The sequence below is a fragment of the Arachis hypogaea genome, chromosome 1 (assembly GCF_003086295.3).
Source record: "Arachis hypogaea cultivar Tifrunner chromosome 1, arahy.Tifrunner.gnm2.J5K5, whole genome shotgun sequence".
NCBI lineage: Eukaryota > Viridiplantae > Streptophyta > Magnoliopsida > Fabales > Fabaceae > Arachis > Arachis hypogaea.
The window spans coordinates 81,540,527-81,554,356 of NC_092036.1; the positions used below are offsets into that span (position 1 = coordinate 81,540,527).

Genomic DNA, 13,830 nt, shown 5'->3' on the forward strand with positions numbered 1-13,830 from the left:
GCGCACTTAACCTGGTGTTCAGCCTAGAGGAAGATTGGCGGCCTCTCAACTGGCTTTGATCACATACAGCCTGCTATAGAAGAAATCATTCACAGTTAGATTAGACAATAAGAAAGGATTGATCTAGAAGAACAATGCATCTCTGTAGCCTTAACCATCTTCTTATCATTGAATTCACAATTACTGAGTAACGTTATCTTTATTTTACTTTTATGCGTTTAAACAACTACACAACTTTTCTATCCTCCTGACTAAGATTTACAAGATAACCACTGTTTGATCCAAGCTGATAATCCTCGTGGGATTGACCATGCCTCACCTCAGGTATTACTTGGATGACCCAGTGCACTTGCTGGTTCAGTTGTGCGAAGTTAAATTCCGTGCACCAAGTTTTTGGCGCTGTTGTCACGAATTGTTCGAGTTTGAACAAACTAATGGATTATCTTGTTGCTTGGATTAGTTATTGTTTTTAATTTTGTTTGAGTCTTTTTCCAAAAATTTTCAAAAATAGTGTCTTTTGTTTGAGTCTAGTGTCAAATCCTAAGTTTGGTGTCCATTGTGTGTTCTTTAATTGCTTTGAATTTTTTGAGTTTGTTCTTGGTATTCTTCTTAATCTTCAAGTTGTTCTTGTTTTTCTTCTTTGTTTTGATCTTTAAAATTTTAAATTTGGTGTCTTTAGGTGTTTTTCTTTAAGATTTTCGAAACTTAGTGTCTTTAGATCTAAAAGTTTTAAGTTTGATGTCATTTGGTTGTTTTTCTCTTTCTTCATTAATTCAAAAAAGATAAAAAAATATTTTCTATCTTTTTACTTTAATTTTTGAAAATTACAAAAAAAATTTCAAATTTTAATTTCAAAATCATTATCTTATCTTAACTTAATTTCAAATCTTTTCAAAAATCATATCTTTTTCAAATTACTATCTTACCCTTTTTATCTTTCTTTGAAGATTTAAAAATCTTATCTTATCTTATCTTATTGCGAATTCCATGGACTTCGACTAGATGATCCACATCAGTTTCTATATGAATTCTTGCAAATATGTGACATTGTTAAGACCAATGGAGTGGATCCTGAGGTCTATAGACTTATGCTCTTTCCCTTTGCGGTTAGAGACAGAGCTAGGATATGGCTGGACCCTCAACCTAAAGAAAGCCTAGACTCTTGGGAAAAATTGGTCAATACTTACTTGGCCAAGTTCTTTCTACTTTAGAGGATGAGCAAAATCAGAGTGGAAGTTCAAACCAGCAGATAAAAAGAAGGTGAATCCCTCTATGAAGCTTGAGAAAGATACAAGCAACTAATCAGAAGATGTGCTTCTAACATGCTCTCAGAATGGTCTATCCTAGACATATTTTATGATGGTCTCTCTGTGATGTCCAAAATATCATTAGACAGCTCTGTAGGCGGATCACTCCACTTGAAGAAAATGCCTGCAGAAGCAAGAGAACTCATTGAGATGGTTGCAAACAACCAATTCATGTACACCTCTGAGAGAAACCCTGTAAACAATGGGGCAACTTAGAAGAAAGGAGTTCTTTTAGTAGACACTCTAAATGCCATATTAGCTCATTGACCCAACAGGTCAATATGATCTCTCAACATTTGACAGGAATGCAAGTTGCAGCTGGCAGCACCCAAGAAGCTTCCTCTGAAGTAGAAGCTTATGATCCTGACCAACCCATGATGGAGGTGGTGAATTACATAGGAGAATCCTATGGAAATACCTACAACCCCTCATGGAGGAATCATCTAAACCTTTCATGGAAAGATCAACAGAAGCCTTAGGAAGGCTTCAATAATAATCAAGGTAGAAGAACCCAGATTAGGTTCAACAACAGGCCACCATTCCCATCTTCTCAAGAACATATGGAGACTCCTAGGCAGAGCCATTCTGACTTAATCACTCTAGTCTCCAACCTCTCTAAGACCACTCATAGTTTCAAGACTGAAACAAAGTCTTCCATCAAAAATTTAGAGGTACAAGTTGGTCAACTGTGCAAGAAAATCCCTGAGACTCCTCTTAACACTCTTCCTAGTAACACTGAAGTAAACCCAAGAGAAGAGTGCAAGGCCATCACTACTGAAGTTGAGGCCGAATCTGAAAGGATTAATCTGGCATTGAATGCCAATGATGAGATCCCTAATGGGCATTCAATGCCCAATGATATGCCATCCTTGGCATTGAATGCTAGTAAGAAAGTCCTTACTGGGCATTCAATGCTCAATGCTACACCTTCAATGGCGTTGAACGCCCGTAAGGAGGAACTTACTGGGCGTTCAACACCCAAACTGGCAGAAGTGTTGGCATTGAACGCCAATAAGGAGGACTTTACTAGGCATTCAACGCCCAAAATGATAGAGAAGCTATCATTGAATGCCAGTGAAGATGTCCCTATTGAGCGTTCAACGCCCAAAATTCCACAAGAGATGGAGTTGAATGCCAGCAAGGGTATTCCTATTGAGTATTCAACACCTACTAATGAAGTTGCTATCCAGGAATTAAAGGAAGCCAAGGCTCATGTAGAGACCATAGAGGTCCCCTTGCATGCACTCTTACAATGCATGAGTTCTAATGAATACTCATCCTCTGATGAAGATGAAGAAACTAGGAAGAGCAAGTTGCTCGATTCCTAAGAGATCTTATGAAGTTAAATGCTAAGTTATTTAGAGTAAAGACATTGGAGGAAGAGCCTCCAGTGCTTACCAAAGAACACAATGCTTTGGTTCAGTAGGAGCTGCCTCAAAAGCTTTCGGATCCCAGATGTTTCCTAATTCCTTGCACCATTGGCACCATGACATTTGAAAAGGCTCTGTGTAACCTAGGGACAAGTATAAACCTCATGCCACTCTCTGTGATGGAGAAGTTGGGAATCTTTGAGGTACAAATTGTAAATATCTCACTAGAGATGGAAGACAAGTCAATGAGAAAAGCATATGGCATAGTAGAGGATGTCTTGGTAAAGGTTGAAGACCTTTAAATCCTTGGAAACTTCATAATCTTAGACCTTTAAATTCCTTATTGGCGTTCAACGCTAGTGATGGTGCCTTTGTCGGCGTTGAACGCCCAGTAAGGAGTTCCTTAGTGCCATTCAACGCCAAGGATGGTTCCTTGTTGGGCGTTGAACGCCCAGTAGGGTGTTCCTTACTAGCGTTCAATGCTAAATCATGTCTTTCAGATTTGGCCTCAATGTCCACTGTGATGGCCATGCACTCTTCTCTTGGGTTCACTTCGGTGTTACTAGGAAGAGTGTTAAGAGGGGTCTCAGGGATTCTCTTGCTCAATTGACCAACTTGTACCTCTAGATTTTTGATAGAGGACCTAGTTTCTATTATGAAATTGTGAGTGGTCTTAGAGAGCTCAGAGACTATGGTTGCTAAGTCAGAAAGGCTCTGCTTAGAAGTCTCCATCTGCTACTGAGAAGATGGGAATGGTGGTCTGTTGTTGAACCTATTCTGGGTTCTTACACCTTGATTATTGTTGAAGCCTTGCTGAGGCTTCTGTTGATTGGTGCACGAAATTGTGATCATCAATGGCGCCGTCAACATGGTACGCACAATTGCAATCTCAACTCTTTATCACAACTTCGCACAACTAACCAGCAAGTGTAATGGGTCGTCCAAGTAATAAACCTTACGCGAGTAAGGGTCGATCCCACGGAGATTATTGGTATGAAGCAAGCTATGGTCATCTTGTAAATCTCAGTCAGGCAGACTCAAATGGTTATGGATGATGAATAAAACATAAAGATAAAGATAGAGATACTTATGTAATTCATTGGTAAGAATTTCAGATAAGCGTATGGAGATGCTTTGTCCCTTCTGTCTCTCTGCTTTCCTACTGTCTTCATCCAATCCTTCTTACTCCTTTCCATGGCAAGCTGTATGTTGGGCATCACCGTTGTCAGTGGCTACAATCCCGTCCTCTCAGTGAAAATGTTCAACGCACCCTGTCACGGCACGGCTAATCATCTGTATGTGGGCATCCAACCCTTCCGGATTCTCTTGAATGCCACCATCAGTTCTAGCTTATACCACGAAGATTCCTATTAAGGAATCCAAGAGATAAACATTCAAGCCTTGTTTGCTTGTAGAACGGGAGTGGTTGTCAGGCACGCGTTCATAAGTGAGAATGATGATGAGCGTCATATAATCATCACATTCATCAAGTTCTTGAGTGCGAATGAATATCTTGGAATAAGAACAAGCTGAATTGAATGGAAGAACAATAGTAATTGCATTAATACTCGAGGTACAGCAGAGCTCCACACCTTAATCTATGGTGTGTAGAAACTCCACTGTTGAAAATACATAAGAACAAGGTCTAGGCATGGCTGTGAGGCCAGCCTCCCAATGATCTAAGAACTAGATGTCCAAAGATGATCTAGAGATCTAAAGTGATCAAAAGATGAAAATACAATAGCAAAAGGTCCTATTTGTAGAGAACTAGTAGCCTAGGGTTTACAGAAATGAGTAAATGACCTAAAAATCCACTTTCGGGCCCACTTGGTGTGTGCTTGGGCTGAGCATTAAAGCATTTTCGTGTAGAGACTTCTCTTGGAGTTAAACGCCAGCTTTTATGCCAGTTTCGGCGTTTAACTCCCATTCTTGTGCCAGTTCCGGTGTTTAACGCCGAGCAGTTTTGAGCTGATTTGGAACGCCGGTTTGGGCCATCAAATCTTGGGCAAAGTCTGGACTATTATACATTGATGGAAAGCCCAGGATATGTACTTTCCAACACCGTTGAGAGCGCACCAATTGGGCTTCTGTAGCTCCAGAAAATCCACTTCGAGTGCAGGGAGGTCAGAATCCAACAGCATCTGCAGTCCTTTTCAGCCTCTAAATCAGATTTTTGCTCAGGTCCCTCAATTTCAGCCATAAAATACCTGAAATCACAGAAAAACACACAAACTCATAGTAAAGTCCAGAAAAGTGAATTTTAACTAAAAACTAATAAAAATATACTAAAAACTAACTAAAACATACTAAAAACATACTAAAAACAATGCCAAAAAGCGTATAAATTATCCGCTCATCATTGATCCTTCCATGAGAGGTTAGGATGATTCTTCCATGAGAAGTTGTAGGTGTTTTCATAGGGTTCTCACATATAATTTACCTCTTCCATCATGGGTTGATCTGGATTACAGGCATCTCCATCATAGGAGGTGTCTTGAGTGTTGTTAGTTGCAGCTTGCACTCCAATCAAGTGCTGAGAGATCGTGTTGACCTGTTAGGTCTATATCTTGTTCTGAGCCAATATGGCATTCAGAGTGTCTACTTCCAGGACTCCTTTCTTTTGAGCTACCTGGTGCACGAAATTGTGATCATCGACAATGGCGCCAATAGACTTGGAGCTCTCAAACGTGAATCACACTTTGTCACAACTTTGCACAACTAACCAGCAAGTACACTGGGTCGTCCAAGTAATACCTTACGTGAATAAGGGTCGATCCCACGGAGATTGTTGGTATGAAGCAAGCTATGGTCATCTTGTAAATCTCAGTTAGGCAAATTCAAATGGTTATAATGGTTTTCGAATATAAAGATAAATAAAGCATAAAATAGAGATAGAGATACTTATGTAATTCATTAGTAGGAATATCAGATAAACGCATGGAGATACTGTGTTCCTTCTGAATCTCTGCTTTCCTACTGCTTTCATCCAATCATTCTTACTCCCTTCCATGGCAAGCTGTATGTAGGGCGTCACCGTTGTCAATGGCTACTTCCCATCCTCTCAGTAAAAATGGTCCAAATGCTCTGTCACAGAACGACTAATCATCTGTCGGTTCTCAATTATGTCAGAATAGAATCCAGTCATTCTTTTGCGTCTGTCACTACGCCCAATACTCGCGAGTTTGATGCTCGTCACAGTCCTTCAATCCCTGAATCCTACTCGGAATACCACAGACAAGGTTTAGACTTTCTGGATTCTCAAGAATGCTACCAATGGATTCTAGCTTATACCACGAAGACTCTGATTAAGGAATCCAAGAGATACTCATTCAATCGAAAGTAGAACAGAGGTGGTTGTCAAGCACGCGCTTATAGGTTGAGAATGGTGATGAGTGTCACGGATCATCACATTCATCAGGTTGAAGTGCGAATGAATATCTTAGAATAAAAATAAGCGTGAATTGAATAGAAGAACAGTAGTAATTGCATTAATACTCGAGGTACAGCAGAGCTCCACACCTTAATCTATGGTGTGTAGAAACTCCACCGTTGAAAATACATAAGTGATAGAGGTTCAGGCATGGCCGAATGGCCAGCCCCCAAACATGATCAATAGTCTCCAAAAATAATCTAACGAAAGCTAAAGATGTCTAATACAGTAGTAAAAAGTTCTATTTATACTAGACTAGCCACTAGGGTTTACAAAAATAAGTCTAAGTGCAGAAATCTACTTTCGGGGCCCACTTTGGTGTGTGCTTGGGCTGAGCTTGAGCTTTACACGTGTAAAGGATGTCTACTTTCCAACGCAATTAAGATCGCGCCATTTGAAGTTCTGTAGCTCCAGAAAATCCATTTCGAGTGCAGTGAGGTCAAAATCCAACGCATCAGCAGTCCTTTTTTTCAGCCTAAATCAGATTTTTGCTCAGGTCCCTCAATTTAAGCCAGAAAATACCTGAAATCATAGAAAAACACACAAACTCATCGTAAAGTCTAGAAATGTGAATTTTGCATAAAAACTAATAAAAACATCCCTAAAAGTAGCTAGATCCTACTAAAAACTACCTAAAAACAATGCCAAAATGCATATAAATTATCCGCTCATCACAACACCAAACTTAAATTGTTGCTTGTCCCCAAGCAACTGAAAATCAAATAGGATAAAAAGAAGAGAATATACTATAAATCTCAAAATATCAATGAAAATTAGTTCTAATTAGATGAGCGGGACTTGTAGCTTTTTGCTTCTGAACAGTTTTGGCATCTTACTTTATCCTTTAAAGTTTTAAATGATTGGCATCCATAGGAACTCAGAGTTCAGATAGTGTTATTGATTCTTCTAGTTAAGTATGTTGATTCTTGAACACAGCTACCTTTATGAGTCTTGGCCGTGGCCCTAAGCATTTTGTTTTCCAGTATTACCACCGGATACATAAATGCCACAGACACATGACTGGGTGAACCTTTTTAGATTGTGACTCAACTTTGCTAAAGTCCCCAGTTAGAGGTGTCCAAAGCTCTTAAGCACACTCTTTTTGCTTTGGATCACGACTTTAACCACTCAGTCTCAATCTTTTCACTTGGACCTGCATGCCACAAGCACATGGTTAGGGACAGCTTGATTTAGCCGCTTAGGCCTGGATTTTATTTCCTTGGGCCCTCCTATCCATTGATGCTCAAAGCCTTAGATCCTTTTTACCTTTGCCTTTTGGTTTTAAGGGCTATTGGCTTTTTCTGCTTGCTTTTTCTTTTTCTTTTATAATTTTTTTCGCAACCTTTGTTCTTCACTGCTTTTTCTTGCTTCAAGAATCAATTTTATGATTTTTCAGATCATCAATAACATTTCTCTTTTTCATCATTCTTTCAAGAGCTAACAATTTTAACATTCATAAACAATAAGATAAAAAATATGCACTGTTTAAGCATTCATTCAGAAAACAAAAAGTATTGTCACCAACATCAATATAATTAAACTAATTTCAAGGATGAATTTGAAACTCATGTACTTCTTGTTCTTTTATATTAAAAACATTTTTCATTTAAGAAAGGTGAAGAATTCATGGAATTATTCATAGCTTTAAGACATAGTTACTAAATACTAATGATCATGTAAAAAAGACACAAACATAGACAAACATGAAGCTAAAAAAAACAGAGAGATAAGAACAAGGAAGTTAAGGAATGAGTCCACCTTAGTGAGGGTGGCGCCTTCTTCTTGAAGGAGCAATGGTGTCCTTGAGCTCCTCTATGTCTCTTCCTTGCCTCTGTTGCTTGATCCCTAGTGATTTTGGTGCTCCTATCCTTAGTTGCTCCCAATAATTGTATAGAGGAAAATGTATCCCCTGAAGTATCTCAGTGATTTCTTGATGAGAGAATTCCTCATGCTCTTGTTGGGGTCCATGAGTGGGCTCTCTTGATGTGCAGTCAAATGCTCTACTATTGAGCTATGGACCCTTGAGATGAATCTTTCCATCTTCCATGACTCGGAGGTGGAAGCTTTTGTCTTCCCTTTCCTCTTTCTAGAGGTTTCTCCAGCCTTAGGTGTCATAAATGGTTATGGAAAAATAAAAAGCTATGCTTTTACCACACCAAACTTAGAATATTGCTCGCCCTCGAACAAAAGAAAAAAGAATAGAAGAAGAAGAAAATATGGAGGAGAGGGAGAGATGTGTGGGTTTCGGCCAAGGGGGAGAAGAGAGGGTAGTGTTGTGTGAAAATGATGAAGGATGGAGCAGTTTATATAGTGGATGGAGAGGGGTTTATGGTTCGGTCATGTAGGGTGGGTTTGGGTGGGAAAGAGATTTTGAATTTGAAAGTAGGTGGGGTTTATGGGGAAGAGTGAATGGATGTGATTGGTGAAGAGGTAATAGGAAAGAGAGATTGAGTGAAGAAGAGAGAGGTGGGGTAGGTGGGGATCCTGTGGGGTCCACAGATCTTGAGGTGTCAAGGATTTCTTATCCCTGCACCTTTTAGGCATGTAAAACGCCCTCTCTATGCAATTCTGGCATTTAACGCCAGACTGTAGCATGTTTCTGGCGTTAAACGCCACTTCCATGCTTGTTTTGGGCGTTCAACACCAATCTGCAGCATGTTTCTGGCGTTGAATGCCACTTCCATGCTTGCTCCTGGCATTTAAACGCCAGACTGCTGCTTGTTTTTGGTGTTCAACACTAGCTTCATGCTCTATTCTGGCATTGAACGGCAGCCAGATGCTCCTTACTGGCGTTTAAACACCAGTAAGCTCTTCCTCCAGGGTGTACTTTTCTTCTGCTATTTTTGATTCTGTTTTTAATTTTTGCAATTATTTAATGACTCCATATGATCATAAACCTAATAAAACATAAAAGAACTATAGAAATATAGATAAATAAAAATTGGGTTGCCTCCCAATAAGCGCTTCTTTAATGTCAATAGCTTGACAGTGAGCTCTCATGGAGCTTCACAAATGTTCAGAGCATTGTTGGGACCTCCCAACACTAACCTTAGAGTTTGAATGTGGGGGTTCAACACCAAACTTAGAGTTTGGTTGTGGCCTCCCAACACCAAACTTAGAGTTTGATTGTGAGGGCTTTGTTTGACTCTATATTGAGAGAAGCTTATTGTGCCTCTTTTCCATGTTTACAGAAGGATAACGTTGAGCTTTAAACATAAGGTAGTCCCCATTCAATTGAAGGACTAGTTCACCTCTGTCAACATCAATCACAGCTTTTGCTGTGGCTAGGAAGGGTCTTCCAAGAATGATGGATTCATTCTCATCCTTCCCAGTGTCTAAGATTATGAAATCAGCAGGGATGTAAAGGCCTTCAACCTTTACCAACACGTTTTCTACCAATCCATAAGCTTGTTTTATTGACTTGTCTGCCAACTCTAATGAGATTCTTGCAGCTTGTACCTCAAAGATCCCTAGTTTCTCCATTACAGAGAGTGGCATAAGATTTATACCTGACCCCAAGTCACATAGAGCCTTCTCAAAGGTCATGGTGCCTATGGTACAGGATATTAAGAATTTACCAGTATCTTGTTTCTTTTGAGGTAGAGTTTGATGAACCCATGTATCTAGTTCACTAATGAGCAAGTGAGGTTCACCTTCCCAAGTCTCATTACCAAACAACTTGGCATTCAGCTTCATGATGGCTCCTAGATATTGAGCAACTTGCTCTTCAGTTACATCTTCATCCTCTTCAGAGGAAGAATAGTTCTCAGAGCTCATGAATGGCAGAAGGAAGTTTAATGGAATCTCTATGGTCTCTATATGAGCCTCAGATTCCTTTAGGTCCTCAATATGGAACTTCTTTCTATCTAGGGGACGTCCCATGAGGTCTTTCTCATTGGGATTCACGTCCTCCTTAGATTCGACCATTTTGATTATATCAATGGCCTTGCACTCTTTTTTTGGATTCTCTTCTGTATTGCTTGGGAGAGTACTAGGAGGAGTTTCAGTGATTTTCTTACTCAGCTGACCCACTTGTGCCTCCAAGTTTCTAATGGAGGACCTTGTTTCATTCATGAAACTTAAAAGTAGCCTTAGATAGATCAGAGACTATGTTTGCTAGGCTAGAGGGGCTCTGCTCAGAATTCTCTGTCTGTTGCTGAGAAGATGATGGAAAAGGCTTGCTATTGCTAAGCTTGTTTCTTCCACCATTATTAAAGCCTTGTTGAGGCTTTTGTTGATCCTTCCATGAGAAATTTGGATGATTTCTCCATGAGGAATTATAGGTGTTCCCAAAGGGTTCACCCATGTAATTCACCTTTGCTATTGCAGGGTTCTCAGGATCATAAGCTTCTTCTTCAGAAGATGCCTCTTTAGTACTGTTGGATGCATTTTGTCATCCATTCAGACTCTGAGAAATCATGTTGACTTGCTTAGTCAACATTTTGTTTTGAGCCAATATGGCATTTAGAGCATCAATTTCAAGAACTCCCCTTTTCTGAGGCGTCCCATTACTCACAGGATTCCTCTCAGAGGTGTACATGAATTGGTTATTTGCAACCATGTCAATGAGTTCTTGAGCTTCTGCAGGCATTTTCTTTAGGTGAACAGATCCACCTGCAGAATGGTCCAGTGACATCTTAGAAAGCTCAGATAAACTATCATAGAATATATCTAAAATGCTCCACTCTGAAAGCATACCAGAAGGACACTTTTTGGTCAACTGCTTGTATCTTTCCCAAGCTTCATAGAGGAATTCACAATCTTTTTGCTTGAAGGTCTGAACATCCACTCTAAGCTTGCTCAGCTTTTGAGGAGGAAAGAACTTGACCAAGAAGGCCGTGACTAGTTTATCCCAATAGTCCACACTATCCTTAGGTTGTAAGTCCAACCATGTTCTAGCTCTGTCTCTTACAGCAAAAGGGAAAAGCATGAGCCTGTAGACTTCCGAATCTACTCCATTAGTCTTAACAATATCACATATCTACAAGAATTCAGTTAAAAACTGATAGGGATCTTCTTATGGAAGTCCATAGAACTTGCAGTACTATTGCATCAGAGCAACTAGTTGAGGCTTCAGCTCAAAATTGTTTGCTCCAATGGTAGGGATTGAGATGCTTCTTCTATAAAAATTGGAAGTAGGTGTAGTATAATCACCAAGCATCCTCCTTGTTCCTCCACTATTGTTATTGGGTTCGGCCATGTCTCTTTCTTTTTTGAGAATCTCTGTAAGGTTTTCTCTGGATTGTTGTGCTTTAGCTTCTCTTAGCTTCCTCTTCAGAGTCCTTTCAGGTTCAGGATCTGCTTCAACAAAATGTCCTTGTCCTTGCTCCTGCTCATATGAAAAAGAAGAGAACAGAAAAGAAGAAGAATCCTCTATGTCACAGAATAGAGATTCCTTTATGTGAGTAGAAGAATAAAAGAATAGAAGAGGGATGAAAAAAATTCGAACACAGAGGAGAAGAGAGAGTTCGAATTTTTAGATGAAGAGAATAGTTAGTACATGAATAAATAAATAGAAAGAGATTAGAGGGAAGAGTTTTCGAAAATTGTTTTGAAAAATGGTTAGTGAATTTCGAAAATTAAAAGAAGAAATAAAATTAAAATTAAAATTTGAAACAACTAGTTAATTAAAAGAATTTTGAAAAAGAGGAAGGAATTTTCAAAAATTAGAGAGAGAAAAGTAGTTAGGTGGTTTTGAAAAAGATAAGAAACAAACAAAAAGTTAATTAGTTAGTTGAAAAAGATTTGAAAATCAATTTTGAAAAGATAAGAAGTTAGAAAAGATTTTGAAGTTGATTTTGAAAAAGATATGATTGAAAAGATATTTTGAAAAGATATTTTGAAAATATATGATTTTTAAAACTAAAATTTGATTACTTGACTAACAAGAAACTAAAAGATATGATTCTAGAATTTAAAGATTGAACCTTTCTTAACAAGAAAGTAACAAACTTCAAATTTTTGAATCAATCACATTAATTGTTAGTAAAGTTTTTGAAAATTTGAAATAAAGATAAGAAAAGACTTTGAAAATAAATTTTAAATATTATCAAAAAATAATAAGAAAAATGAAAAAGATTTGATTTCTGAAAAAGTTTTTGAAAAGATAGGATTTTTAAAATTGAAATCTTGACTTGACTAACAAGAAACAACTTATTTTAAAAAATTTTGACTAAGTCAACCCAAAGATTTCAAATTTTTGAGTAAAATAAGAAAAGATATTTTTTTATTTTTGAATTTTTAATGAGGAGAGAGAAAAACACAAATATGATCCGAAACATGAAAATTTTGGATCAAAACCAATGATGCATGCAAGAACACTATTAATGTCAAGATGAACACCAAGAACACTTTGAAGATCATGATGAACATCAAGATTTATTTTTGAAAAATTTTCAAGACAAGAAAAATATGCAAGACACCAAACTTAGAAATTTTCAATGCTAAGACACTATGAATGCAAAAATGCATATGAAAAACAACAAAAGACACAAAACAAGAAAATATAAAGATCAAACAAGAAGACATACTGTTCCGGGGTTTACCTGAAACTATAGGTTGATCTCGGTCGAGATCTTCTGCGTTGGTCGGAGCCGATGTGTCTGGCGGGTATATAGTCGCCGGAGCTTGTGTGTCCGACTTGTTGGACTTGGTGATGGTGCTGATCCTTTGTCCTCGGAGGGTGGGGGTACCTGCAAGGGACTCCGATGCTTAAGTTAGCAAGGGTATTAAACAGGTATTGAGTAGAATCAAAGTATGAGTTATACCTGGGTGCTCTAGTGTATTTATAATGGTAAGATGTGGCCTTCTGTGGATAAGATAAGTTAGTTATCTTATCTTATCTTTATCTTATCTTTAAGTGAGGTCATCTTTGAGGGAACCGCCTTTATCTCTATGGGTTTGGACTGTCCTTGGATTTGGGGCGTGTTCCTCTATTTGGGCCCTTCACTTGGGCTTTCCTGTGACTTGGCCGAGCTCTTTGAGAAGAGGTCGGGTTGTCCTGACCTGAAGAGGTCGGTCGCTTTGTCTGCAGAACATCCCGGGTCGGATAGCTCGACCCAGGGTATGAACAGTGCCCCTACTTGATCTCGGTCTTCTTTTTTGAGACCGAGTCTTTTGACTTCAGTCTTTTCTTTGGTGAAGCCGAACTTAAGTATTTTGTCGATTCCTTTGCATCAGTTTTGAATGTAGAACGTTTCCTCTAAAAGACGTGTGCTTTTATATCGGCGCGTTTTTTGGGAACATGCGAGGGTTTAATGCTTTTAATTTTGAGCATTAATTGCCCGTTTCTCCTAGGCTCTTTACTTTGGATTTTGAAAACCTGAAAACGGTTTCCCTTCTTTTGCTCTTTCGTAACTTCTTTTCTTAGTTCTCTCCACTCTCTGTTTTTCGTTTTGCCTTTCTGTTTTCCTTGAGCTGCGGCGTCATTTGGTGTTGGAGCTTGGGGTCTTTGTATTCATTACTCTTGTTCGCATCCCCAGATTTCGTCTTCCTCATTTGGTTTTCGTTGAAGCTCGCTGCTCTTTCCAGGTTAGTACTAGCTTTTCTCGCTTTTTCGTAGCTTCGTCTTTAATTTCGGTGGAGTTCTGGTTTTGCATGTTTGAAAGTTTGGATCATTTTGCGATCTTATTTTTACCTGTTGCTGTGATATGCTTTTCCTATGGTTTTTTCTTGGAATTTTGAGGCTTTCTGAATTTTTACTGTTGTTGCTGGTCGTTTTTGA

The 13,830-nt window shown here is 38.7% G+C and overlaps 1 non-coding gene across 1 annotated transcript; it reads left to right on the forward strand.

Moving 5' to 3' along the window:
* The first annotated feature begins 10,797 nt into the window (after positions 1-10,797).
* Positions 10,798-10,905, forward strand: LOC112713193 (small nucleolar RNA R71). The gene has a single exon (XR_003158172.1). It is a non-coding gene; the product is annotated as a small nucleolar RNA R71 (small nucleolar RNA).
* Positions 10,906-13,830: the final 2,925 nt, after the last annotated feature.